Raw genomic sequence first — 8,039 nt, forward strand, 5'->3', positions numbered from 1 at the left:
AGATGCCTGTTGCGCAACATCTAGGACAAGATTAACCTAAAGACAACTACACTACTACTATTAAAGCTACTCTTACTAAGGGCTCTAACTATTACTAACTACACGCTAGCTATAAACACTAACATACTATTAAGGCTAACTAAGCTATTAATAACAGGCTAGAAGGCATTTAAGGAAGACCTTAAGTATTATAAAGTACTCCTTAAATAATATAAGAATAATTAATATAAATATAAGAAGGAGGAAGCAAGCCTTTAGTATATTATTATATTTATCTAGTTAACTGTGTTGCTATATCTACTACGCACATGCTGTCTTCCTAAGAAACTACTACAATAGTAGATTATAGACCTACAACTTACTATTAGGTTTAATAAATAAATTAAATAAGAATAAGCCTAAGACAGATACCTCTTAGCACTTAAGCTAATAAGAAGCACGTCACAATAGGATACCTAGCTAGCTAAGTATAACTAGGTAGCTATAGAAGCAGAGACGTATAAAGTTGCTAAATTATTATAATTAAATATAATAACAAAGGACTTCCTAATAGCTGTAAACAGGGTCACGCCTATATAGGCTACAAGCTTTTAAGATAGCAGACACTTTAAATCTAGTATAAGTTAGAAGGAGATAATAAAACACTACTAAGAGTACATAATAATAAATTATCCCCTTAGATTAGGGTGGTATAAGGCCTTTATAGCTAACAATGCAGTGTTTCTTGCTAAAGGGGGTGTAGCCTCCTAGAGCTATAAAGGGGACACCTAACATGCTATAAGCACACTATCTAACTAGGGCAGACCTTAATATTAATATATAGTAGGTAGGAAAACTACTATACTTAAGCAGCCTTTAGATTAAGAGCCTGCTTCTACTAGGGGAGCAAAATGCCCTGTATATAGACAACACTACTCTATATAGGATTGCTACTATATTAATTAAGACAGAGCTCCTAAGTAGTAGAAACTAAATAAGATTATTTCTAAACTTATTAAGTTTAAGTATAAGAAAGATATTACCTTTTAAGGGCTACTTTACGTACAAAGTAAGAGCTAATTAAGAATACTAGTAGTAAAGTACTTACACACCCCTACTCTAGAAATCCTAGATAATTAACTAGAAGGCTAAGAAATTACTAATATTAAAGTAGTACTTAGCGCAGTAAACTAATAGGTTACTACTAACTATCTACTATAGAAGTTATTTATACTTAACTTAGGTTCTACCTATTATATTACTAACAACCCTAACCACGTTTATAGGTTCTAACAGCTATTGCCTAGAGACTTTATATAGGCTAGGAATTCTAAGGTGCTAGTTAGAGGATATAGATTAATTAATCTACTCCTAAGGAGTAGAGCTAGGACAACTAAGGTCACCCTTACAGATATAGCAATTTGCCCAGACCTGCTATGCAACCTAGTGTCCTTCTACCTACTATAAAATAGAGGCATGTAGTAGGATATATAAGTAGACCTAATAACTCTCTAACAAGCAAATAGCTAAGTAATTAGAGTAGTATTAGAAATGCTTAGCTAGTAGGTACTTAAGTATAAACTATCCCTACTAGCTACTAACTACACATATAAAATTACTACACGCACTAAGAGAGGACTATAGAAGGCCTTAGTAATATAGTAGCACAAGCAACTTAGTTACCCTAGTCCTGCTGCAATTAAACACATTGTCTAGCAGACTTAGGGGGTGTAGATCTAAGGCATTACTATAGTTAAATATAATACTTATAGAATAGCTAAATTATAATAGTAAATTAGCTGCGCACTAAGAATTAATAATAACAGACCTAGAGAAAGACTTAGCATTAACTTCTACTCCTATAAAGTATAAGGAGTTACTAAAGAAAAGAGCTAGATACTTATTACTAATAGGTTCTTAGGCCTATAGTAGGACCTCTACTTTACAGATTATTACATAGTAAAGTTAATTATTAAGGCACTATTAATATTTATCCTATTCTTAAAAAATCACTATAATATCTTAGTTAAGACTATTAAGGTAGATAACAAGATAGCTATAGTTAAACTAGGTGTATTAAAATAGCTAGCAACATAAGGAATTATTATAGAGCCTTTAGCACCAGACATACAAGCACAGAACAGTAACGCAGAACGCTCAGGGGGTGTAAACAAGGAGAAAGCTCACGCAATGCAACTTAATGCTAACCTCTCCTAGGAACTGTGGCTAGAAATCACAAGGGCAGCAGTATACCTCTACAATTAAACACCAAACTACGCAAACTATTAGAAAACACTATACAAAATATTCTTTATATAAGTTGCCTTTAGTAATAGAATAGTAATATTACTACAAAAACCTAACCTTACACACCTAAGAGTATACAGGTATAAAGTATTTGCTATAATAGATAATATATATAGAGGTAAATCACGTCTTTAATAACTAGACCTAAAGGCCTAGATTAGCTATCTAGTAGGCTACTAGTTATTAAATATCTATTAAATCTAGATACTATTACTTAGTAAGGTAATAAGCACTTAAGATTTTATATTTAATAAAGATATAGTATTTAATAGGAGAATTAAGGACCTTATAGAGAACCTTATATATAACACACTTAAAGAAATAGCAACACATATGCAATCTATTAAGCTAGTAATACCTACCTAGCAACTAGAAACAGATTCCTTTTATAAGGATAAAGCCCTAGCAGAGCTGTTACTATAAGATAAAGTAGACCTGCTAGGCTACTATTACAGACAGAAGATACAGGATAGCTATCCTACCCCTCTATTAACACTGCCACCTGCAGCACTACTTGCAGGCATTATAGCTAGTGATTAAACAACTCTGACGCAACAAGCATCCTTAACTACTATCCTGTAGGCAGCATTATTCCTTGCAGGAACCTAAGCTAGACGTGTTAGAATATATAGAGGAGAAGTTATAGATAAGGCTAAGATAATAAGAATGCTTGCTAAAGGCTTAAAGCCCTATTAAAGTTAACTTCTACCTCTGCCTATATTCTAAACTAAGCTTAAGGATCACCCTATAGGTAAACTCTTTTAAGAAGCTAAGTAAGAGCACCTTATAAGCTACTAAGAAATAAAATTATAGTTAGAAGTACTACTTTAGAAAATTAGACTAATAGGACAACAGATCCTTAACTACATATAGGTATATACCTATAACGTAGATTATCACCAAGCCGGCCATATCACCAAACCAGCCACTTTCTCTTAGCACGACCACCTTTTACCCTAACACAACATGCCTTAACAACAACAACTTCAGAATACTACTAGAGAAGGCAGAGTTATCCTTGCTATCTAGGCCTTCTACACTAGCTAATTTCGCAGTATCCACAGCGCTGCTAGAGCATTGAACGTACCTTATTAGCAGGTCTCTAATTGCCTTTACAATATCACGTTTTAACTAGATATACGCACTAATTGCTAGAAACTTACTATACTAGAGGAGCAGACAATTGTCTAGTATATACTTAACCTTAATTCGCAAGGATTTGCGCCCCAGCTATGTAAGGTGGCAGATATAGCTAATAAGATACTTAGTGTGCGTGGTGAAGAGCCTGTTAGCAAACTATGGGCTAGCAGGCTTGTGACGCGTTTAGACAAGCTTAAAATAGCCTTTAATTAAGCTAAGGATAGACAGAGGATACTACAGGAAGATCCTAAGATAATTAGCACGTAGTTTAAGCTAGTAGAGGATACTTAAATTAAGTATAGTATTTGCAATAACAACATGTACAACTTTAATAAAACTAGGTTCTAGATAGGCGTTGCTTTGTCTTTAAAGGTTGTAACAGGCTTAGAGAGACGTGCTCAGCCAGAGCTTGTTCAGCCAGGTGATCGCGAGTAGGTTACCATTATCCAGAGCATCTGCGCCGCTAGGTATGCAACCCCACCTTTCATCATCTACAAAGGACGCGTCCACATCTCTGCCTAGTATAAGGAGACAGATATACCCTATAATTAGAAGCTCTTAGTCTCTAAGAACAGTTAGACAAACAACATACTTAGCCTTAAGTAGTTAAAGCACTTTAATATACATATAAAGACACATTAGGTAGGAGTGTACAGGTTGCTTATCTTAGATAGCTATAAGAGCTATCTTAACTAGGAGTTCAAGGACTATTGCCTAGAGAACTAAATCCTTACTCTCTGCATACCACCTTACTTGTTGCACATCCTCTAGCTACTTAACATAGTCTATTTCTTGCTATTAAAGCGTAAGTACTCCTAACATGTTTAAGACTTAGCACACTAACACATCTTCTATATTAATAAGGAAGGCTTCCTACTAGCCTTTAGGGACGTGTTCCTTAATATATTTACAAAGGTTAACTGCTAAAAGGCCTTTAAGGCATTAGGGCTTATTCCTACTAATACGCAGGTAGTGTTAGATTGCCTTAAAGTGCGGCTGCATACCCTACTAGCAGTACCTCTACCTAAAACGCTGTAGCAATCTAAGACGCTAAGCAATACACATAAGTTTAGGTCTTAATCTAAGCTTATAAGCAACTCCTTCTAACAATTACTAAGTATAGCGCAAGAGGGGTTCTTAAAGCTTGTAAAAGGGGCTGAAGAGATACTACACAAAAATGTCCTTATTAAGGCCCACGTGCGAGAGCTTGAAGAGCAATTAGCAGTAATAACTAAGAGAAAATCGCGTAAGAGAAAGCAGATTCAGCATAGTGGCACACTTGAGTATGGCCCAGCAGCATCACGGGTAGCTGCTGAGGCGTGTGTAGCAGCTCAGCCATCTAAGAAGACTCAGGGTGGAGGTGGTTAACTAGGAGCTTAGTTAACTGTTTAGCGCTGTGGGAACTGCAGCAAAACTAGACATAACACACGAACGTGCTAGGAGGGTGCAGAAACATCTTCTAAATCTAATGCAAGCATACAGTATGCTAGGTCACTATTTAATAGCAAGTAGTTGTAGTTGCAGTAACTTGTCTTAGTTGTGCCAAGAGAAAGTGGCCAGTTCAGTGATATGGCTGGCTTGGTGATAATCTACGTTAAGCTTAATAGACATCATTAACTGCTAAAGTGCAAGGCGCGACTAGTAGTCAGAGGCAATCAACAACGCAATATTACATCACAGGACACCTACGCAGCCACGCTTGCCAGCTAATCCTTTCGAACAATGATGGCTATGGCAGCTCACTATAACATAGAGCTCAAACAATACGACGTTACCAACGCGTTTGTTTATGCTATAATAGACAGAGAGGTCTACATAAGGATGCCACGAGGCTATCAGAAGCCTAGCACAATACTGCAAGTAAACAAGGCACTTTACAGCCTGCGCATCTCTCCCCTCCTCTAGCAGAAGAACTTCACTGCAACACTAAAAGCACTAGGTTTCTAGACTGTGCCTCACAAACCCTGCTATCTAACTAAGGGTAGTATTATTATCTTCTTTTATATTAATAATATTATCCTTATGTATAATAAATTAAAAGAGTAAGAGGTAATATAGACAATTAGCCACGTACAGAGCAAGTACACCTGCACAGGAGGGCACGACCTACAGTGGTTCCTTAGCATAGAGATTATACAAGACTAAGCAAGCAAGAAAATCTACCTATCTTAGGCAGCGTACTTAGACAAAATTAGTTGCCTTGCTAAGAACACAACTATACAACATAACACTCTAATAGCAACAACTAAACTACAGCCAAGGAGTGGACTAGCAGCGCCAGCAGAAATCAACAAGTATCAACGCAAAATTGGATCACTGCTGTTCGCTGCGGTCACCACGCGACCTGACATTGCGTTCGCCACATCAAGGCTTGCCAGGTTCCTCACCAATCCAGGCATCAGCCACTAAGATGCTGCAGACTGGGTCCTTCTATATCTACTCAACACTAAACAGCGATTACTGCAGCTTAGAGGAGGCGTTGGCCTCTAGGTAGCAAGTAACGCGTTCTTTGCTGACAACACTATAGATAGAAAGAGCTCCTAAGGCTACGCAATTAAACTCTTTAGTAGCCTTATTGCATAGAAAGCGAACAAGCAGGACATAGTAACAACATTAATAACTAAGGCTAAGCTTCTTACTCTTACCTAGGTTATAAAAGAAGCACTTTTTATCTTAAGGCTCTTGTGCAAACTATATGTTAATATAGGTGCACATACTATTACAATATAATGTAATAACAAATAAATAATTTAACTAGTTACTAAGGAAGTGTTATAACTATATACTAAACTTTAGCATGTAGATATCTACAACTACTAGCTCTAATAGGAGGTGGCCACTAGAAAGATTATTATAGAACACGTCTAGTCTGCGAGCATAATAGCAGACAGACTTACAAAGGTACTCCTAGTGAACAAGTAGGAAGGTTTCCTCTAGTAACTTAGTCTAGTGAATAGGGAGTTAACAGAAGTGCTAAACAGTGTGCCTCTAGATAGGATTTAAGAACAAATTAAGGACCTTACACACACATAAATAGTTAGCTTAAAGAGTTTCTAAGCTAAAGGGGGTGTGTTAGATAAGAGCAAGCAGTAAGAGGTTAGATCTGCGCAATTAAGCAGGGACCTGTCGTGCAGCCAATCAGCAGTTGCCAGGTCGATTAAGCGAGACATGGCAACTCCTGATTGGCCCGCACACCGGCGGCCGCGAACAGCGCTAATTCCCCCCCACTTCAATCCTGTAGCAACCAGCACGACGCCACGGCAGACACCATCGCCACGATCATCAATATATCATCATACCACCTAAGATCTCGTTAAGCACATACTCTGGCTCACAGTGCGAGAATCTGACAACAGTATACTAAACTAGTCTATAGTGCTCTGTGTATCTTTACTGCATGTTCGCGCGTTGTGCCCTGTCTTGCTATATATGCCACAGCGCCTTAGAGACTAAGTGCTCCTATCAACACGCAACCTCTTCTTTGCCTTCTTCCTATTACTACAGGCCTTAAACTCCTTTAGAGTAGTTAGCCACACTCCCTTAGCAAAGACTAGAGTCCCCTCTTGCTGTAATTACTTCCTTTTGTGTGATTTACAACGTGTGGCAGCCTTGTTAGCTGCCTGTAGGTTAGCAACCTAGTTACGCACTAAAACTAGAGAATGCGCTATTAGCTCTACGCCTTTAGTGAGCTAATTAAGAGCGTTAACTATAGACGTTGGTGAGCTATTAGCGTGTCTCTAAATCCTCTCTTAAATTAGCTTTAATTAAGACCTAAATTCTAGGCTGTACCTTAAGCTTTAATAGCACAGCCTCTAGGTTACGTAGGACTAGGCTGGCACCTCTATATCCTCCCTAGATATTGCTCTCTGTAATTAAGGCGTCAAAAGCCGCTTTAAAGCACAGCAAGAACTTAAGTTTGGTGATGCGAATAATCTTGCTGCGCATTAGCTGCTCGGCTTGGCTGCTATAGGCCTTCTTCAACAGGGCAAAACAGCCTATATTAAGTAGCTGCAGTAGGTGCAACAAGTGTGGAGGCATACACAGGGTAATAATCTTGTGTTCCTTACAGTACTAGTAGAATTTAACTAAGTTATGGCTTTTGTTGCTATCTATAATAAGCAGCTAATAGCTACTAACAGTGCGCGCCTTTGCGTGCTTATTAAAGTGCTTTAGCTACTTAACTCTAAGCTTATTATTAGTCTAGCTATTATTAGAGACATTAAGAACATAGTTGTTAGGTATACTAGGCTCTTTGTACTAGTTATAGAGATAATGCTTGCTAGAAAAGATAATAAAAGGTAGGATAGACTAGCTATTTGCATTAATGCCCTAGATAATACTAGTGCACTCCTAGTCGCCCTGCTGCACTGTCTCTAGACTCCCTTATCGCTTAGATCCTGTGACAACAGCTCCTGTAGATATAACACCTATTATAAAGCTAGAATTATTAAAGTTGTAGGTGTCTTTATTCTAGATACTATAACATAGTTGGCAAGCGAGTTGGTCAGACAAGCAAGTTGGTCACCCTACCAACTTTTACAACTTTAAAGCGATATATCTTAACAACGCAATAATATTATTGCTAGATATTAATATAGTAGACTACTCTATAT

This window comes from Didymella exigua, assembly GCF_010094145.1.
Source record: "Didymella exigua CBS 183.55 unplaced genomic scaffold M421scaffold_75, whole genome shotgun sequence".
Taxonomy (NCBI): domain Eukaryota; kingdom Fungi; phylum Ascomycota; class Dothideomycetes; order Pleosporales; family Didymellaceae; genus Didymella; species Didymella exigua.